The following is a 21,489-nucleotide window of genomic DNA, read 5'->3' as shown; positions in this document are numbered from 1 at the left end:
CGGAAGATTCAACCTACCCTAAGACCACGGACATCAAAAGTAATGTAGGTTTTGGTATGCATGATAGAAAAAGTGAATGTGAGAGTCAACATGTTGGCAAAAGTCGAGCAACACATAATGGTGGGAAGGTGATGCAACAACGCAAGAGAGGTCTGACAGCCGATCCATCCAGCATTGTGCTTCATGCAGACGACGAATAGCAAAGGTACACTCATATTTTGTGTTTTGATTTCCTCTATGTGATGTCAAAGTTCTTAGATTACATCATGCATACAATAAAGCAATGAATTTATATCATTTTTGTTGAAAATATTTCAGATGAAGGTGACAACAACTTGTTATGCCCAACAAAGGGACACACGGACAATACAACAAGACATGGCAATGCGGAATGATACATGTCTTTATTAAACATTGGTAATGAGTTCTTCCTTGTACAATTATGATATTCTACAATAAAAAGTCCCTCTAACACCGAAGGAGAAACATAAGTCCCCCTTCAACACTGGAGGGGATACAAGTGGCGGGGGAAGAGCACATTCCTTACCGTATCTTTATAAATGTGGAGAACTGTGCCAGCTCCACACCATACATACGTGTGTTTTTTTTTTTGGCACAAGCATTGCAAATGCACAAAATGCATCTTGCTTCGTTTTTATTATAATGTGGAAATTTTTACATCCATACTTTTTTTAATGCAAAATCTCATTTGTGATGCGAGGTCGTAGAGCTTATGGCGAAATCTTTGAGGAAAGATGCTGTGGAGCCTTCATCAAAAGCTATGCCATGCAGTAAAATCCACACTACTATCAATTTTTTACTTCTTACCATATACATATTGAAGCCAAATCTTAGGCGTGTGATTTCTAGTATTTCTTGTTGCTTTGTTCTGCAACGTTCGATCTTCCCCTCCATATCCTTAGATCTAGAAATCTTGCCTCAAGAAGCTTGACATCCTCCCAATAGACAAGCATTTGTACCTGCGAAGTCGAGTCTCAACACTAATAAGTCGAACATGAGACACCCAAATGCTGACGAAATCTCTGCAAACTTGGTTGTCCTAGCCTCCCCTGTGCTATTTGCACACACTACATATCAAGACTACTCATCGTGTATGGATGTGTCAACGTCGACACTGGGATGGCTACGTCCTTCTCACCCATAGGCGGAATTATGTGTTCTGGCATCAACTCATCAACCTCTAACATGAGCATATCAAGTAACTCCATGTCCGTAATCTCTGCCTATGTCTCTAGGGAGCATACATGCTCTACCTCTGCCTACATATACTTTGTCTCACTAGAGCACTGCCGCTCTATCTTTGTCTCTACAGAGTCTATTGCCATGTCCTACACAGCTAAATGCTTTGTCTCCTAAGCATAATGGAGATCACCCATGAAGGAGACATGTCTCGTCTCTCGCTCAATGCATGCCAGCAACAAAACCAAAACCATGTCGTCTCGTATCTCAGATACATGCATAGGATATACCAAGCTACTGTCGGCTCCCCTAGAAATCGCTAATGATCCGTAATGCATCTGGAGAGATTGCTCTCTAAGCAATGTCTAACACCCACAATCTGCTTATTGTCTCACTGAGATAAAACTTTTTCCCGAATGAGGAATATAGTGCACACGTCGTAGGGTATATGATGCACCACTGGGCAATGACAAGAAAATATCTCTTGCACCTCTAATGTCAAACACCAAACCATCGGCCAAGTGTAGTCAACCAAGCTCCCACCACTAGAGAAGATGATAAACCACTCATGATGCGGTGTGATGTGGAAAATTGCATCCTCATTTATAGCAACCAACAAGGAGAAGTGTCACCTTTCAAAGACATGTAATCAGGATGTAATGGAAATGGCCTATGAACATTGGGAATAACGGAATTAAGAGAACTATAGTGAGCATTTTTATGAGACTACTTTGAGAACATAGAGGGTGAACTTAATTAGGGATAGCAACATAACCAATATAATACTTAATTAACTTGGCATGAATGATATTTTTGCAAGAGAGAGAATTAGAGAACTTGACAACAGTTGAGGACTGAATTTATGTGGAGCCAATCCCCCCTCCAAAAGGATTTTGTATTATAATTTCTCCCATAAAGAGAGACTTGATACAATGCAAGCTTTGTGTTCCTTGAGACCTTGATGGTGCAATGAAGATAGAGAGCTTCATGCACCACAATTATGCCCGTAACTTAGCTAGAAGAAAGCATTAACTTATCCCCGGCCTTAGTCCCAAGACCTCAAACACCTTCGAAGGTGGAGAGAGCTAGCAAGGAATGAGGGTAGGGAAGAGGAAGAAGAAACATTCATATGAGAAAGAAATAGTTCCTCACTTATCATCACTCTTCTTGGTTAGCATAGCATAATATCATAGTAATGAAGATGGAGAAGATGACAAGCTTAAGCATTGAAGCATGGCTCTTGGTTGGATTTGCATTCCATAGCCAAGAGTATTGTTGTAGGCTCTCAACTTCTCAACAAGCTTGGAGAAGGAGATGGATTTCTTGCACCTTCACCAAGTGAGAATGAGCATGAGTGTATGTGAGAGAGAGTATACCCCCCAAGCACACCCCCATATTGCTTTGGTTGACCCCTCCTTGTAGCTCATGCTTGCATTTGATTGGACCCCTACAAGCCTAGCCAATTACATGCATAGTGCATATCAAGCAACCATGCTAGCATTAGGACAAGTTTCCTCCTTTCCCCTTTGAGAGAGAGGACTTGATAAATGCATAAACAATTAATTTAATTAGCTAAATTATCATTGGACCCCTCTAGGGATCAACCAATAGGCTTTAGGCACACTATGAGGGCAACCTAGCTAGGGGATTGACATGCGTCCCATTTGCCTCTTTGAGCAAGGGGTGTCCTTTGGGTGAAGAAGGAGCCTTTTAACACACCCCCTACTCTTTGGGCTCGCCCCCTTCTTTGTAGGCATATGCTTGACTTTTTGGAACACCTTAATCCCCTCTAGCACCTTAGTCATGAAGCACCTTGAGCACCTTAGTCATTAAGCACCTCAAGCACCTTAGTTAGCAAGCACGAGAAGCACCTCAAGCTTGGGCCGGGTTCCCACCTCAAGCACACCCCTAACTTGCCTAAGGTCCTAGGTCTAAGGACTTCTAACGCTAATCCTTTAGAGGTCTTTAATGAAGCTAACCCTAAGGTATTTCAAGCTCCATTAGCTAGCATTGCTCTTTGACATACCGTCTCTCATTTGGACCTATTGACTTTGGCCCCGTGTCAAGATAGATCCATATGCACATGTCTATATTCTAACTCTTGTTCTTGTTACCTTGATTATCTAAGATCGATTTAATGAAAGGAGCAACGTCAGCTATGCCATGTGGCCACATGTGATTGGCCTGCTAAATGAGGATGTAGAGAGAGAGAGAGAGAGAGAGAGAGAGAGTGTGTGTGAACAAAGCAATAGTTTTTAAAAAAAGAGATTGAAAAGCGGGCAGCCAACACCTGTTATAGCAGCGTGATAGCGTTGTTATAGTCCTCGCCTAGCGCACAGAGAGAGAGAGAGAGAGAGAGAGAGAGAGAGAGAGAGAGAGAGAGAGAGAGAGTTCTATTATCGTCTTGGGAGGTCAAATATGACCTATGGGACCAAATGAACATGTCACGTGGTGTGAGTGGAGTTCATAAGTGACTCTCGATGCTCAAAAATGGCTGAAATGAGCGTCGCAATAGAGAGTCCACATCGTGGTTGGGAGAGGAAGGTATGTAGGGACAGATCATGGCTGAATATATGGGGAAAAGAGGACCTAATGTGGTCAAAAGCTGAGCACTCAAGTAGTGTGTGGTATTCACTCTCTCGCACTTGACGAGGGCATAAGGTGCAAAGTCAATGACACTCCTCGCCAGTGCCCCAACATCCTGTCTCGCAGCGTAGAGAATGGGAGCTAAGACGAATGGAGGCAATGGTGCGGATCGCACTCAACGAGATGGGCTCAAGGATGTAGGAATGGGTTCGGTTACCTCGTTCCGAGAAGAAGAGAGATTTGTAGTTTGGGGCAACGTGTGTGGTGTAATGGCTGAAGCGAGAACCTCCGGATTTCTCCCAAGCCGTGATACATTGGCGTTCTAAGAAGGCCTCATTAACTTGGGAGTCGATCGACGCATCCTTGACCAAGTGACATGCATCCCATCTTTCAAACCATTTCTTGATATCAAGCATCCACCCCGAACTTAGTATTTTGCTCTTGCATGTCTTTTGAACCATTTGACTTGCTTCATATGCGATTCTAGGAAGTTGATGCAAAGGGCTACATTGTGTCTTACGCATGTACTCCACAACCCTTTGCATGCCCAAGACCTCAATGGGAAGCAATCCGGACTCAAGAAGTAAGAGCATGTAGGGTGTTTGTGTCTTGACTTGGAGAAAGTTGGTGAGAAAACGCTTTTGGACATTCTCAAACTCTTTCCAAGTAGACTTCCCGATGCTTCCACCCCACACCTCCACTCCATAAAGAAGCACCGGTGTCACCAATGTGTCAAAGAGGTACTTTTTGAGAGCCCAACACTTGATCTCTCCTGGATTGCACATGTTCTCAAATGCATAATAGGCCCTCTTTCCGGCTTCCAAGCGACGCATTGCACAATCCTTCCATTTATGATTGGATGGAACCTCAAGGCCAAGGTACTTGAAGTCATCTACCACTTCAAGTTTCTCATTGTTATATACAATGCATGGATTTTCATCATTGAGGGTCTTTACAAGCATAACCTTGGTTTTGGATCCATTCACGATCAGCCCGCTATGTAGGCAAAAGCGTTCCAAGACACTCATAAGCTTTTGTGCATCTTCTAAGGTATGTGCCAAGAGCACTACATCATCGGCATAAAGCAAAAGCATGATCACCGCATTTCCAATCTTAACCTCTTCTATGCCTTCTTCCTGCATAAAGTCAAGAACCATGCATTCCAATTCATCAATGAGTAGCCCAAAGAGGGTTGGGGAAAGTGGGCATCCTTGTTTGACACCAATAGTGCTTGCAAAAAATTCTGAAATTCCATCTCCCATACGTAATCGACATATCACTTTTTGGTAGATGCAAAAGACTGCATGCATAAATTCTCTCGGCACTTGAAGGCTTTGCATACGTCTCCAAAGATTTCCTCGCGGTACCATGTCAAAAGCTTTCTTGAAATCCACAAAGCAACAATACAACTTTTTTCCTTTCAATCGAGACGCTTCCATAAGAACTCGAAGAGTGACAAGGTGATCAATAGTGCTATGATGCTTTCGAAAACCTGCTTGGCCAAGTGCACGTTTGCCATTCTTTTCAGTCCATTCACTTATCTTCATCTCCATGATACATCCAAATAACTTTGCCATTAAAGAACCAACCATTATAGTGCGACAATTGTTCACATTGTTTACATCTCCTCCTTTGTGCAAAGGTTTGATCCAATTTGCACTCCAATCATGAGGCATGCCATACTGAAGTGCAAGGTTAAACATATCGCATATCCAATATCGTGTTTTCTTGCTTGTCCATTTAATCATTTCAGCCTTGACACCTTGAAGGTCACCTGCCTTGCGAGTAGCAAGTTTCTCAAGCGTGCGGCACACATCTTCAATGGTAAAGAAGGGAGACATAAACGGAAGGGAGCTACAACACTCCATCTTATCAACATTGGGTTGCTCATAGAGGTTCTTACAATGCATATACATATCCTCAAGAGTCAAGTCACCAAAGCTCTCAACGCGCTTGCCTTTTAGATTTTGCAAAAACTTGCCACATGCATGTGCTTTCTCTTGTGCTAAAAGAAGTTGTTTTTCGACTTCCCACCTTCTCCTCTTCTTTTGAACAAGTTCTTTGTATGTGTGTGAACATTCCAAGTAAACTTCCTTGTCTTTGATTGCATCCAATCTTAGCAAGTGTTTTCGGGCTTGACTACATTCCATGTCAAACCATTTCTTCTTGGTGCTACCCTTCTTAGACCTTTTGCAAGACATGTGTTTCACCGAAAAGCATTCCTTCGCACAAGAGAAAATTACTTCTTTGAAAACTTTCCACTTGCATTCTAATGTTGGGCTCTCTTGATGCTCTATCATGCTTAACATTTGGTCCACCATATCAGCATATATAAGTGCTCGTTTGAAGTCTAGACGTAGGTACAAATGATTCACATCATGATTGGAGGCTACATGCTCGGGCCGTTTACCACACTTGAGGTCAATACATAACATCCTATGATCCGATTCCGGATTCCATTCACCAAGTGTAAAGCTTTGTATGAATTCTAGAGTGGCTTCCGAGAACAACATATAGTCAATCACGCTAGCACCGTTGTGCTTTCTACATGTAAAGTCATTGGTGCCTTGCCATAGAGATACACCATTTGCAATGAGCATTCCGGTACTATTGCACATATGTAGAAGTGACTTTCCATAGTGATCCACTTCTTTTGCATCATTAGAACTTCGATTATACATGTATGAGTCATCCATTCTTCTTGAGACATGCGGCATGTCTACTTGTTGTGTGTCGTGTTGTAACATATTTGTGCGAGCATTCATGTCTCCAAAAACAATGACTTCACCTTGATCCTTGTAATGAGCAATTTCTTCCTCTAGTTCAACAAAGGGCTGATCTCTATCCAGATTCAAGCAAGCATAAAAGTTGGACTCATAGTGAGGAATGTAGCAACCGGCCACAAACATGACTTGACCATTTGGTGGGCTGATTTTCAGCCATAAGTAGCGTTTATACTTATCTTCTTTGACAATGGAAACATCTTTCAAACCCTTTTTGGTCATACATGCTACGCCTCCTTGGCCTCTTCGTTGCTTTGCATTTTTGGCCCACATCAAAGAATGCACATCGTATTTGTCAAATCCAAGAATTCGTTGCGCATCATGCTCCCATGTTTCGACAAGAAGTATCACACCGGAGTCATTGGTAAGCTCATCAATGGCAATTCCCGCATTCCATGGATACCCGTTACAATTCCAAAAGCTTATTCGCAAGCGTGAGTTGGTCTCATAGATCATGTGTCCCTATTTGTTGGGTGGACTTGCATCCTCCTTAAGTGGATTTTCTTCTTGAGGTGATACCTTAACCTTCTTGCTTCTTTCCTCATACGCTTTGCGACGTACATTTTGTTGCATAAGAGTGCGATCCTCATATAGATTACAACCTGTTCCTTTGAGGTAGATCCAACCATTGTCAAGGATGATCTTTCTCTTTACCTCATCAGCCATGGTACATACAATAGGTCTTTCTCCCGAGCGAGGGACTCCTTGTTTTCCAACTCGATGTGCACCATAAGCCATGATTCCTGACATGCCAAAGTGTGTAGCAATAAAATCTTCAATAGCAACTGCAAGAGATTGGGGTGTTTCCATGCTTTCCTCCTTGATTCCACGAATGAAGATGTTCTTTGAGCGTTTTTGTCGTTCGTGCAATTCTTGAGTGTCCACATTCTCTACATTCTTTGCTTGGACAACGGATTGTGTGATAGGAGATGTAGAAACCACATTATCCTTACATATATCAGCCCATGATTTGGATGCATTTCTCATCTCACATACATCATGTCGTATTGTATCTATTGTTTCCTCTTTCAATACATGATCACTCTCAACTTTGCTCAAGCGCTCTTTCAATACATTCATGTCAACAAGAGAGCGTTTACATTCTCAAGATGCATCAAGCGTGTTGTTTGCATTTCAAGAACCTTCTTGAGGTGCTCATTCTCCACAACGAGAACTCTTAAAGTACCATTCTCCATTGCAAGTGCGCGCAACTCTTCACCTTGTTTGTTGACGGTTTCTTGTAACGAGATTAAGTAAGCCATGATCATTGCTTCCGTTGTTGTAGATGATGTGGTTGGATTAGCATCCAAATTCCTTGGAGATTTTGCATCATTCTCCATGGTGAGTGTGGCTTTTCCACCGTTGCGAGTTTTGTCTGACATTGCCTTCAAGTCGGCAACAAAAACGCAAAGTTTTGACAGTTTTTTCAGTTCTGAGATGTTGTTACAGCAAAGCCTTCCATTACACAGAAAATTATGTCTTTACATCAATGCGTAGAGGGCTTCGCGCTCTTCGATTGAGGCTATAGATCACCTAAATCGGAGTTTGGATGAGCAAGTTATGGTCAAAAGAGTGAATTGTTGTCTACTAGGTCAAAAAATGGCTGAGAGAGAGAGAGAGAGAGAGAGAGAGAGAGAGAGAGAGAGAGAGAGAGAGAGAGAGAGAGAGAGAGAGAGAGAGAGAGAGAGAGAGAGAGAGAGCAAGCAATTGACGCAGAGCAGAGGTAGAGGCAATTGACGTGCAGAGGTGACGTAGAGCAGAAGAGGTAATTCGTTCGTTTAATTCGTTTGCTTTAAAATCTTTTCCATGCTGCTGTCGCAGAGAGAGAGAGAGAGAGAGAGAGAGAGAGAGAGAGAGAGAGAGAGAGAGAGAGAGAGAGAGAGAGAGAGAGAGAGAGAGCAAGCAATTGACGCAGAGCAGAGGCAGACGCAATTGACGTGCAGAGGTGACGTAGAGCAGAAGAGTTAATTCGTTTGCTTTAAAATATTTTCCATGCTGCTGTGCGGGGGAGAATGAGAGAGAGAGAGAGAGAGAGAGAGAGAGAGAGAGAGAGAGAGAGAGAGAGAGAGAGAGAGAGAGAGAGAGAGAGACTGTTGCGTTCTGGATGACTCCAAGCCAAAGAGAGGAATAAAGGGTTGCTGCGTGAATAAAGGGCTGCTGCGTTTTGGCTCACTCCAGGCCGTACACACACACACACACACACACACACACACACACACACACACACACACACACACACACACACACACACACACACACACACACACACACACACAGAGCGAGGGACTGCAGTCTGCGTGCATCTTGGCTCGTTCCAAGCCGTAGAGAGAGAGCCGTAGAGAGAGAGAGAGAGAGAGAGAGAGAGAGAGAGAGAGAGAGAGAGAGAGAGAGAGAGAGAGAGAGAGAGATAGATAGATTTTATTATCGTCTTGGGAGGTCAAATATGACCTATGTGACCAAAGTTACATGTGATGTAGTATGTGTACGGCTGATGAGTGGCTCTCGATGCTCCAAAATTGTAGTGATGAGAGTCGCAATGGAGAGCCCACACTTTAGCTGGGAGAGGAAAGTGTGTAGGTCTAAGTTATGGCTGAAAATGTGAGAGAAGCAAGTTCGGATGTGATCAAAAGCTGAGCACTCTAGTAGTGTGTGGTACTCAGACTCTCGAACTTGCAGTGAGCATAATGTGCACAATCGATTTGACTCTTCTCCATTGCCCCAACGCCCTATCTCTCATCGAAGGAAATGGGAGCTAAGCCGAATTGCTGCGATAGTGCGTATCGCGGACAAGGGAATAAGCTCAAGCATGTAAGTGTGAGTACGGTTTCCTCTCTCAGCGAAGAACATGGTTTTGTATTTGGGGGCAATATAGGTGGTGTAATGTATGAAGCGTGACCCACCGGATTTCTCCCAAGCCGTAATACATTGGCGTTGTAGAAAAGCTTCATTCACTTGAGAGTCAATTGAAGCATCATGTAGCAAGTGTAATGCATCCCATCTCCCAAACCACTTCTTTATGTCTTGCATCCATCCCGTGCTCAAGATCTTGCTTTTATGCGTCTTTTGAACTTTTTTGCTTGCTTCCCATGCAATTGTAGGAAGTCGATGTGAGGGGTTTTGACGCATCTTTATCATGTACTCCACAACCCTTTCCATGCCCATAACCTCAATTGGAAGAGATCCTGACTCAAGAAGTAGGAGCATATATGGTGTTTGTGTCTTAACTTGGAGAAAGTTTGTAAGAAAACGCTTTTGGACATTCTCAAACTCTTTCCAAGTAGACTTTGAGATGCTCCCACCCCACACTTCAACTCCATAAAGAAGAACCGGTGTCACCAATGCATCAAAAAGATACTTCTTGAGAACCCAACACTTGATGTTTCCCGCATTACACATGTTCTCAAATGCATAATATGCTCTCTTTCCCGCTTCCAAACGACGCATAGCACATTCATGCCACTTGTGATTGGATGGAACCTCAAGGCCAAGGTACTTAAAGCTCTCAACAACTTCAAGTGTCTCGTTGTTGTACACAATGCATGGCTTCTCCTTATGGTTGGTTTTCACAAGCATAACCTTTGTTTTGGATTCATTTACAATCAGCCCACTATGCAAGCAAAAGTTCAGAAGGACAACCATAAGCTTTTGTGCATCTTCTAAAGTGTGTGCTAGAAGCACTACATCATCCGCATACAACAAAAGCATGATTACCGCATTGCAAATAGTGACCTCTTCAATGCCTTCTTCTTGCATAAAGTCAAGTACCATTTGTTCCAATTGATCGATGCATAGACCAAAGAGAGTTGGTGACAATGGACATCCTTGTTTAACCCCAATAGTGCTTACAAAATTTTTTGAAATTTCTCTTCCCATGCGCAATTGACAAATCACCTTCTCATAGATTCGAGAAACCGCAAGCATAAACTCACTTGGCACTTGGAGTTCTTCCATCCTTCTCCACAAATTGTTACGTGGAATCATATCAAAGGCTTTCTTAAAGTCCACAAAACAACAATACAATCGCTTGCCTTTCAACCGACTTTCCTCCATGAGAACACGAAGAGTGACAAGATGATCAATGGTGCTATGGCATCGACGAAAACCCGCTTGTCCCTTTGCACGCTTGTCATTCTCTTTAGCCCAATCACTCAATTTCATCTCCATTATGCACCCAAATAACTTTGCCATAAGAGACCCAATCATTATAGTCCGGTAGTTGCTTACATTCTTTACATCCCCTCCTTTATGCAAAGGCTTAACCCAATTAGTACTCCAATCATAAGGCATACCATGTTGAAGTGCAAGGTTGAACATATCACACATCCACTCATGGGTAAAATCTCCCGTCCATTTGATCATCTCCGGCTTGATACCTTGAAGATCTCCCGCTTTGCGAGTGGCCAACTTTTCAAGCCCACCGCATACATCCTCAATAGTAAAAAAAGATGGCATACATGGGAGTGAACCATAAAATGGCATTTTTTCAGTATTTTCTTGCTCATATAATTGCCTACAATGTGTGTACATATCCACTAGACTCAAGTTACCAAAATTCTCAATCCGCTTGCCTCTCAAGTTTCTCCAAAATCTTCCACATGCATGTGCCTTTTCTTGGACTTGAAATTCTTGTTGCTTTACTTCCCATCTTCTTCTCTTCTTTTGAATCAATGCCTTGTATGTATGCAAATGAATTTGATAGTTGTCTTTGTCCATAGTTGCATCAAGCTTTATCAAGGACTTTCAAGCATCTTGACATTCTTTATCAAACCACCTTTTGCGTGATCTATCTTTGTTGATACCATGGAGATGCTCTATGGCAAAGCATTCTTCCGCACAAGAACAAATAGATTTCTTGAAAGCTTCCCATTTAGTTTCCAATGGTGCATCACATTGAAGCTTTGTCATCCATAATTTTTGCTCAACCATTTCAATGTACATTGGTGCCCGTTTGAAATCCATACATAGTGATAACTTCTCTTTCCTTTGGCTGAGATTATCATGCTTAGTTGCTTCTCCACATGAAAGGTCAATACATAAGGTGCGATGGTCGGATTCCGGGGTCCATTGACCAAACATAAAACTCTTTATGCGATACATGATGGCTTCAGAGAGTAGCATATAGTCAATCACACTATCCCCATTATGTCTTCTACATGTAAATCCATTGGTTCCACTCCACAAAGATACACCATTGGCAATGAGAATACCCGTGCTATTACACATGTGTAAAAGTAACTTTCCATAGTGATCCGGCTCTTTCTCATCCATTGAAGTACGATCATACAAGTGAACTTCCTCCAACTCCCTTGAAATGTATGGCATATCAAATTGTTGAGTATCATGTTGCAATGTTTTTGTGCGAGCATTCATATCCCCAAATACAATAACATCACCTTCACCTTTGAAATAAGCAATGTCCTCTTCCAAATCAAAAAATGGTTGATCTCTATCCATGCAAGCATAAAAGGGAGAATCATGATGAGGAATGTAGCAACCGGCTACAAAAATGGGTGCTCTTTTGGTGTCATAATTTTCAGCCATACATAACGTTTGTACTTGTCATCTTTCACAATTGATACAAAATCTTCCAATCCTTTCTTAACCATACATGCTAACCCTCCTTGTCCTCTTCGTTGCTTGAGATTCTTTGACCACATCAATGAATGTACATTGTAATCCTCCAAGCCGTTAATCCTTTGTGTATCATGCTCTCAAGTTTCAACAAGAAGTACAACATCGGCTTTGCTTGTTAGTTCATCAATGCCAACCCCCGCATTCCATGGGTATCCATTACAATTCCAAAAGCATATTTTCAATTGTAACTCGGTCTCATAGGTCACGCATCTCTATTTGCTTGAGAGACTTGCCTCCTCCTTGGGCACATTTTCTTCATGAGAGATTTCCTTGTTTTTATTATTCTTTTTCTCATATGCCTTGCGACGCATATTTTGTTGCTTAATAGTACGATCTTCACATACAAAACATTTTGTATTCCTCAAATAGATCCAACTATTATCAAGGATAATCTTTCGCTTGGTCTCATCCGGCATGGTGCATACAATTGGCCGTTCTCCCGAGCGAGGAGCTCCTTGCTTCCCCACTCTATGTGCTCCATAGACCATAACTCCGGACATGCCAAAGTGGGTTTTGAAGAAATCTTCAATAACAATGGCAAGAGAAGGAGGTGTCTCTAACTTCTCTTCGGGAATTCCACGAATAACAATGTTCTTGGAACATCGCTCTCGTTCCTTCAACTCCTCCACATCTACATTCTCAACATTCTTTGTTTGAACCATAGCTTGCATGAGTGAGGAATTAGAAACCACATTGCTACCACATACATCAGCCCAAGACTTGTTTGTGCATACATTTTTCATGTCGCATACATCCCGGCTCATAGTGTCAAATTTCTCCTCTTTCAATACATGGTCATGCTCTACTTTGCTCATCCGCTCCTTCAAAACATTCAAGTCCACAAGAGAGCGTTTACATTCCTTGACTTCCTCTTCAAGTTGCATCAAACGTGTTGTTTGCATCTCAAGTGTCCTCTTGAGATTCTCATTCTCAACCACAAGTACCCTTAGTGTGCCATTCTCCATTGCAAGTGCTCGTAAGTCTTCGCCTTGTTTGTTTACGGTCTCTTGCAATGATACCAAGTACGCCATGATCATGGTTTCCGATGTCGTTGGTTGGGTGGTTGTGTTGCTATCTCCACACTTAGGAGATTTTGGATCATTTTCCACAATGGTTGTGGACCTTGTTGAAGAAGAAGAACCCTTGCGAGTGCCGGAAGACATTGTATGTAAAATAGGAGATGAGAATCAATTTTGTTGAACCTGTTCACTTCGGAAATGCTGCTACAGAAACGCCTTCCATAACTCTGAAAATTTTTGTCTTTACATCAATGCGTAGAGGACTTCGTGCTCTTCGATTGAGGCTATAGATCACCCAAATCGAAGTTCGGATGAAGAAGTTATGATCAAAAGAGTGGACTGCTGTCTACTAGGTCAAAAAACGGCTGCACTGAGAGAGAGAGAGAGAGAGAGAGAGAGAGAGAGAGAGAGAGAGAGAGAGAGAGAGAGAAGACGCAATCACCTACGCCTGCATCATGGCTGACTCCAAGCCGAAGAGAGAGAGAGAGAGAGAGAGAGAGAGAGAGAGAGAGAGAGAGAGAGAGAGAGAGAGAGAGAGAGATGGACTACATTCTGCAATCACCTACGGGTGCATCTTAAGCTGTACGCACGATGCTAATATAGACACAAAATAATTTCACGATGATATTGTTAGTCTAAGGCTTTTCGATTATACTGTTGACAATTACTTTTTTGAATAGTCCTTTCATACAAAACTATACCCTTTTGATTTCATACAAAACTATACCCTTTTGACCTATTAGTGAGAATCCGAGTTGATCAACCCTCTGAGGGGCCCTGAAGTGAGGCTTCATAGTTGTTGATGTTGAAGCTACTCGAGTACATTGGGTTGCGATGGCCCCGCTATCTGCAAGCTACGACAAAAGCATTGTGCCGCTTCTCAGCTTAGGTCAACAAAACGTGACGGAATGTATCTCTCTTTACCACTAAGCCCACAACCATAGCCTTTTCTATAGGTCATGTTTCACCATCTCTATTTTAAATTGTCTCCCTCCAATGACTGCTACCAACTAACAAGAGAGAGAGAGAGAGAGAGAGAGAGAGAGAGAGAGAGAGAGAGAGAGAGAGAGAGAGAGCGAGAGAGAGAGAGACTACTGCTGGAAAAAAAATCACGATCATATTGTTAGTCTAAGGTTGCTGAAAAGGGATCCTTTGCCCACACAAAGAAATTCACAATGATATTGTTAGCCTAAGGATGCTGAAGAGGGATGCTGTGCCAACCTACACTGATATTATTAGTGAGGGACTGTTGCAAAAAAATGTTGTGCTTGGCAATGCCTTGGTCGATATGTATGCCAAATGTGGTGCACTTTGTAAACCACAAAACGTTCTTGAGGACCCTCTATCCAGAATGTCGTATCTTGGAGTGCATTGATTGCGGGGTATGCCACACACACACACACACACACACACACACACACACACACACACACACACACACACACACACACACACACACACACACACACAGAGAGAGAGAAGAGAGAGAGAGAGAGAGAGAGAGAGAGAGAGAGAGAGAGAGAGAGAGAGAGAGAGAGAGACCATTGTTTTAGAGAGGGAGAGAGACTGTATCTTTGCCAGCGCTAGTGAAGGAGAGAAAGATAGAGAGAGAGAGAGAGACAGAGAGAATTGATTTCAGAGAGAGAGAGAGAGAGAAAGAGAGAGAACTTGTAACTTTGCATCTCTGTGTGTGTGTCGGCGCGCTGTTTTGAGCAACCTCAGAGAGAGAGAGAGAGAGAGAGAGAGAGAGAGAGAGAGAGAGAGAGAGAGAGAGAGAGAGAGAGAGAGAGAGAGAGAGAGGGAGGGAGGGAGGGAGGGAGGGAGCTAGTAATTAGTTGTGATATTAAAGGCCGTATCTTTGCCAGCGCCAGTGAAAGAGAGAAAAATAGAGAGAGAGAGAGAGAGAGAGAGAGAGAGAGAGAGAGAGAGAGAGAGAGAGAGAGAGAGAGAGAGAGAGAGAGAGAGAGAGAGAGAGAGAGAGAGAGAGAGAGAGAGAGAGAGAGAAAGAGGTTGTAACTTTGCATCTCTCTGTGTGTGTGGGCTTGCTGTTTTCAGCAACCTCATAGAGAGACAAGAGAGAGAGAGCTGGTAATTAGTTGTAATATTAAACGTCTTAAAAAAGTTAAATTGACCTATGATGAGAACTTAACTAATACAATCTGTGTCTAAGCCAATTTTTGGGTTTTGAAAAAAAAAGTTCTTTAATAGAAACCCTACTTCAAATTTCTCTCTCTCTCTCTCTCTCTCTCTCTCTCTCTCTCTCAGGTCTCTCTATGAGGTTGCTGAAAACAGCGCGCCCACACACACAGAGCTGGTAATTAGTTGTGATATTAAACGTCTTCAAAAAGTTAAATTGACCTATGATGAGAACTTAACTAATACAATCTTTGTCTAAGCCAATTTTGGGTTTTTTTAATAAAAAGTTCTTTAATAGAAACCAAAATCTTAGGCGTGTGATTTCTAGTATTTCTTGTTGCTTTGTTCTGCAACATTCGATCTTCCCCTCCATATCCTTAGATCTAGAAAGCTTGCCTCAAGAAGCTTGACATCCTCCCAATAGACAAGCATTTGTTCTCATGGATTTGGCCTTCATATGCGACATAGGAGGTGCACCTAGAGGTGCATCATCAAGCCCCTTCATCCAATTGCATCCTAATTTCCCTTGGAAGTTCAAAAAATCCACCCCTCATGCTTCTTGGTGATGGCATCTGGGTGCCTACTGTGTTGCCTAAGTCTAAGTGCCTTCACGTTTACTATTTGCAGGCTAGTGATTGCACAACTGAATGCGTACTCACCCTACTCAAGGTGAGCCTGTTGACGGTCCAAGGATCAGCACAAGGTGGTTCTATGATTGTAGGTGCGGCAACTATGATGTCATCACCATTGTGCATCTTGGCGTGGCAGGCCGGGTTGCTACGGAAGGTACCCTCCTTGTTGCCCACATACACCATCCCTTTGAAGGTAAGAAAGTACTTTATTTCCCAAGGCTTCAGGCTCTGTAGGTGCTGCAAATTATTCCTTCCCTGTAATGGGGGATGTCATTAGGCCATATGGGCAGCTATTGGGATCGGCCAAAAAGAAACGGCTAGAGTTGACGTGGGCAGCGAAGGAGCTGGTAGTTGAGAAGCAACGGTGTTGGAGGATCAATAATATAGGGGGAGATGATGTGATGGCGTAGCAGTAGCATAGCACTACTCAAGGACGGTGCGTGTGATGGTGAGAGGGGTGGAAACAACAGGGCTATGCGGAATCTTGTTAGGCCATCCTAAGCATCTATTGTGCTCAGGCGAAAATAGGCACCAGGAAAAGTTTAATGTGGGTAGTGCAGGAGGTGGTAGCCAAGGAGCATCGTGGATCGAGGCTTAGCAAGACAAGGGGGGAGGCGATGTCGCTATTGAGTATCTAACACGCAAAAATGAGAGCTTCTAGAACCATTACCTCTTCAGTGGCACAACACATCATTTAGTCACATGTAGAGCTTTGGAGCCTTGGCTGAACATATTGATCCCAACTTAGAACAACATTTGGAGAGTCTCCAACTAGATAGCATAGTGAACAGTGTGCTAGTGGACAACATGCTCTCTAGCATGGAGTAGTCAAAGGTCCTCATCAGAATGGCATTATATTTTATGAGAGCCTTTATGGACACCGCTATTGTAAATTATGTAATGATGTTACCTCAAAACTACTTATGTAAATTGAGAAATTATAAATATAACAATTAAGTATATAGTGTTTTGTGGTTTTTCTTTGTATTCCTAAGGTCTTTGTCCTCTAGAATAGAGATGTATTCATCAAGGTTGTTGGAGACGTATGATAGCATGTAATGACATGGCTATATACTTAAGATTCAACTTCATAGTGATTCTTGGGTGAAGGCTCAAACTTAAGCTCGAGGCTTTGGGTGGATGGAGGTTTCTTAAGTTAAACCCTCTGATTATCCTTGGGTGGAGGCTCAAACTTAAGTTTGAGCCTTGGGTGCCTGAGGACTAAGATTGAGCAAGCGATTGTTCTTAAGTTTGAGCCTTTGGGTGGATGGAGGTTGCTTAAGTTAGACCCTCTGATTATCCTTTGGTGGAAGCTCAAACTTAAGTTCGAGCCTTCGGGTGGATGGAGGTTGCTTAAGTTAAAGCCTCTGATTATCCTTGGGTGGAGGCTTGAACTTAAGTTAAAGACACTGATTATCCTTGGGTGGAGGCTTGAACTTAAGTTTGAGCCTTGGGTGCCTGAGGACTAAGATCTAGCGAGCGATTGTTCTTGGGTGGAGGCTCAAACTTAAGTTCAAGCCTCCACCCAAGAAAAATCACGAGATAACCTAAGCCTCTTTGTCCTCTAAAGTAGGGATGTACTCATCAAGGTTGTTGGAGCTATATATAAATCTATGATAACATGTAATGACATGGCTATATACTTAAGATCCAGCCTCCTTGTGATTCTTGGGTGAAGGTTCAAACTTAACTTTGAGAATTTCGGTGCGTGGAGGTTGCTTAAGTTTGAGCCTGTGATTATTGTTGCGTGGAGGCTCGAACTTAAGTTCGAGCCTCAGGTGCCTAAGGACTAAGAGCCAATGATTGTTCTTGGGTGGAGGGCGGGTAGAGGTTCATACTTAAGTTCTAGCCTCCACCCAAGAATAATAATAGAATAATGTAAGCCTCTACCAAAGAACAATCATAAGCTCAAACTTAAAACTCCACCTAGGAGAAGGCTAAAACTTATAGAGGATTTTGTTCTGAAATTTGACAAAACCCTTGAGCAGGGGCATCGCTTCAACTTCGGCACTCCTATGCGAGTCAAGAGGACTCATTGGCCAGCTCTCCGAGGGAGGTGGGTGCACATTGTCCCTTGGTTGCTGCCAGCTATGGTGGAGCCTCTGTTGCGGGGCAAGGATCTGCGTTAAGGCCAAGGATGGCTCAGGGGAGGAGTCTCTTGCTGGCATGTGCCCTTCATCCTTGGTAGGATCATCGGCCCCTATTTTTGCACATCTGATTGAGGTTGTCCCTCTTGGGCCCACATGGACTAAATGGTGGCTAGTTTCTCTCTGTTTCGACTTGGCGGCATGTTCCACACAGGGGTGACATATTTGATGAGCATGGTGGCAACACCCAATCATTCATTCGATGGGGATTGGCCCCCCTGCAAAATCTTGGACATGCTTGGGTGTTTGGTGGTGGACTCGTCTGATGCAGGAGTGCTCCATTGTCGATTGTCCCATGGGAGGTGATGGTGGCTAAGGACCCCCCCATTGCAACATGTATTGGGTAGCTTTTTTGACCTTATGTACGAGATCTGTTGTATCTCTTATGCTATGTTTTGTACAGTTGAGGCACTGTGCAAAAGCCAGGCCTCTTGTTTGTTATGAAAATATTTTGAGAACTATTGTGGTTTTTTGTGGTGCCATGGCTCATTGTGAGCAAGATCTGTAATGTTATTTTTTGAGTAATACATCTCTCACTCACTTTTGTGACTTTTGCCAAAAACAAAAAAGGAGCAGGATAAAATTTAGTTTAAGTCTCTGGCTCGGTGGAGGCTTAAACTTAAGTTTGAGTCTTAAGTTTGCACCTGCACCAATGCAAAAATTTGGAGGATACAACTTAGTAGTTGACCCCGTAGAGGAACTCCTAGAGCAAGCTCCCAATTCTATTCACAAAAAGTGCATCATTTCAAAGTAAGCACACCACCATATGGTAGGAAAGTAGAGAGATGAAATTTTAATTTTGCCTGGTGGAGTTTAACATTTCACGCGTAATCTACTACTTGAGACAAGGTTTACACTAGAAAGAAAAACTTGCAATGTACCTGGAGGAGGAGCAAGTTGGAATGAAAAACAAAGAAAACATAAACATAGTGCAAGACACCTCACAAAAAGAATATGTATAGATGCAACCTCATGAACTTTTGCTTAGAAAGTGTCGTGTGTACTGTTATGATGAGCAGTCTTTCATGACACCTACAATTTAATGTAATACAGTTGGGGTCTATATGTCTTACAATTGGGGACCACCAGTATATCGACTCCCACATCTTATAAATAATCAATTCATGTGTAATTTGGTGATTTTTCCTTAAATTAGAAAATAGAAAATTTGTATTATTCACTTGAAATTTGTCTTTTCTAATCAATCTTTAAACAATTAGTGTCTCTCAGTGAGAATTTTGTTCTCAATTTGTAACAAGCGGTGCCTAAGAAAGAGAATCTAGACTAGAAAAAATAAATATAGTAATGTACGATTCTTATGATTAAAAAAAGAATACTCGCTGATTAAAAAGCATAGAAAATGATTTTTTTCGGTTTTCTCATGGGGACATACAAAGAGACTTGAATAAGTGTCAAATTTCCCAACTCAGTTATAAAACCTAAAACTTAGGTTCCCAATAGTGTCCCCATTGCTTATTGAGTCCCATGAAGAAAGTGAGGTGGGTGAGGAAAAAAATGTAAGCTCGTACATCCCAACCACATGTTAGTATCTTATTCTTATAGGTGACAAGCAGTACCCATGCAAAATCTAAAGGCTATATGGAAAAAAAACATGTTAAAAAATATTGAGATTTCAACTCCTATTTTGAAGCATGTGAGGGTCGAACTTAACTTCAATTATCTTCTTAATATCTCACATGACAACAATGAGTGAGGCTTTAACTTAAGTTTGAGCCCTATGTTCATGGACTAGTGCCTCATTTTTATATGGCACTAAGGGTCCCCACAAACAACCATGAGGTCAAAATTAACAAAAAATACTATAGTTTTAAGTCTCGCTCTAGAAAATGGGACTTGAATAATTCCCATAATTCTTAAATATGTGTTATCAAGGACAAAGATCCTTTGACACTTGAGGAGACAGTTTCACAACCAAAGTGGAAGTTGGCCATGCAAAAAGGACTTGATTCCATCAAGAAGAAAAACACTTGGGAGTTGATTTTGTGGCTTGCCAAGCGGAAGGTGATTGGTGTCAAGTGGGTGTACAGAATCATGTATAAATCTGATGGTCCTTTAAAAAAGCACAAGGCACGACTCATTGCCAAGGGTTTATCTCAGAGATAGGGTGTGGACAATAGCAAGAACTTTGCACCGACTGCAAGGATGGAAACCATTGGACAATTTTTCCCTAGCTCTCTTTTTTCGAGGTGGCCGGTTTTTCAGATGGATGTAGTTTTGACTTTTCTCAATGGAGACTTAGAGGAGGAGGTGTATGTGGAGAAACCTCTGTGAGGATTCAAATCTTAGAGACATAATTTGTAGGTTGCTAAAGGCTCTCTATGGCATGAAGCACGACCCTCCAACATGGAGACTCTTTCATCCTACAACGCTCCTTTTGACATTCTTTTGCAGACCCAGATTTTTACATTTAGAGTGAGGGAGGTTTGGTTTCTCTTCGTATCCTCTATGTGAACGATCTTGTGATTACATGTAGCCATGTTGAACACATCCACAGAGACCTTGGCTAAGGAGCTTGAGATGAAATATCTTGGATTGCTTTAATTCACTACTTTCTTGGAATGGAGATATGGCAAATAGAGATGGGTATCTTTATCTCTCAAGAGCGCTATATCCAAGAGTTGTTGGAAGAATTTAGAATGAGTGAGTATAAACCTATCTCAGCCCCTATGGATCCCAATCAGAAGTTGTCACAATATGACCGTTAAGATATAGCAGATGCTACAAAGTATCAAAAACTGGCCGATTCTCATATTTGGCTTCTCAACACCCAGATTGATATCAATTTCTTGATGGGACTTCTGAGTTCTTTTATACAGAGACCCGCCAAGTCACATTTTGAGCAGGACCTTCATTAAGCATTCATTATGCAACTAGAGGTACAGACTCCAAGACCATTCTACGAGGATGGAGTGATTCAAATTGGGGTGGAGATCCAGATGGATGGTGGTCGACTACAGGCTACACCATTTCTTTTGGCTCAGGATCAGTTTCATGGAGCAACAAGAAACAACCAACAATTGATTTATCCTCCATAGAAGTAGAGTACATGGCTATTTGTAGTGCTACATGTGAGTCAATGTGGTTACGAAGGTGATAGGATTTCCCGAGAAAACAACCACTATGCACTCTGACAACTAGAATTGTATAGACATTGCGAGGAACCCGGTGTTTCATGCCTGAACCAGGCATATAGAGAAACAATACCATTTTTTTTGTGAGAAGACCAAGGATGGATCTATTTGACTAATGTTTTGACATCAGATAACCTTGTTGATATCTTCACCAAACTTCTTCCACAAACAACATCATCCTCTCATGATAGCTCCATTGG

Source organism: Adiantum capillus-veneris, chromosome 15, assembly GCF_014529385.1.
Source record: "Adiantum capillus-veneris isolate H3 chromosome 15, ASM1452938v2, whole genome shotgun sequence".
NCBI classification, from domain to species: domain Eukaryota; kingdom Viridiplantae; phylum Streptophyta; class Polypodiopsida; order Polypodiales; family Pteridaceae; genus Adiantum; species Adiantum capillus-veneris.
This window is presented reverse-complemented; position numbering follows the sequence as displayed.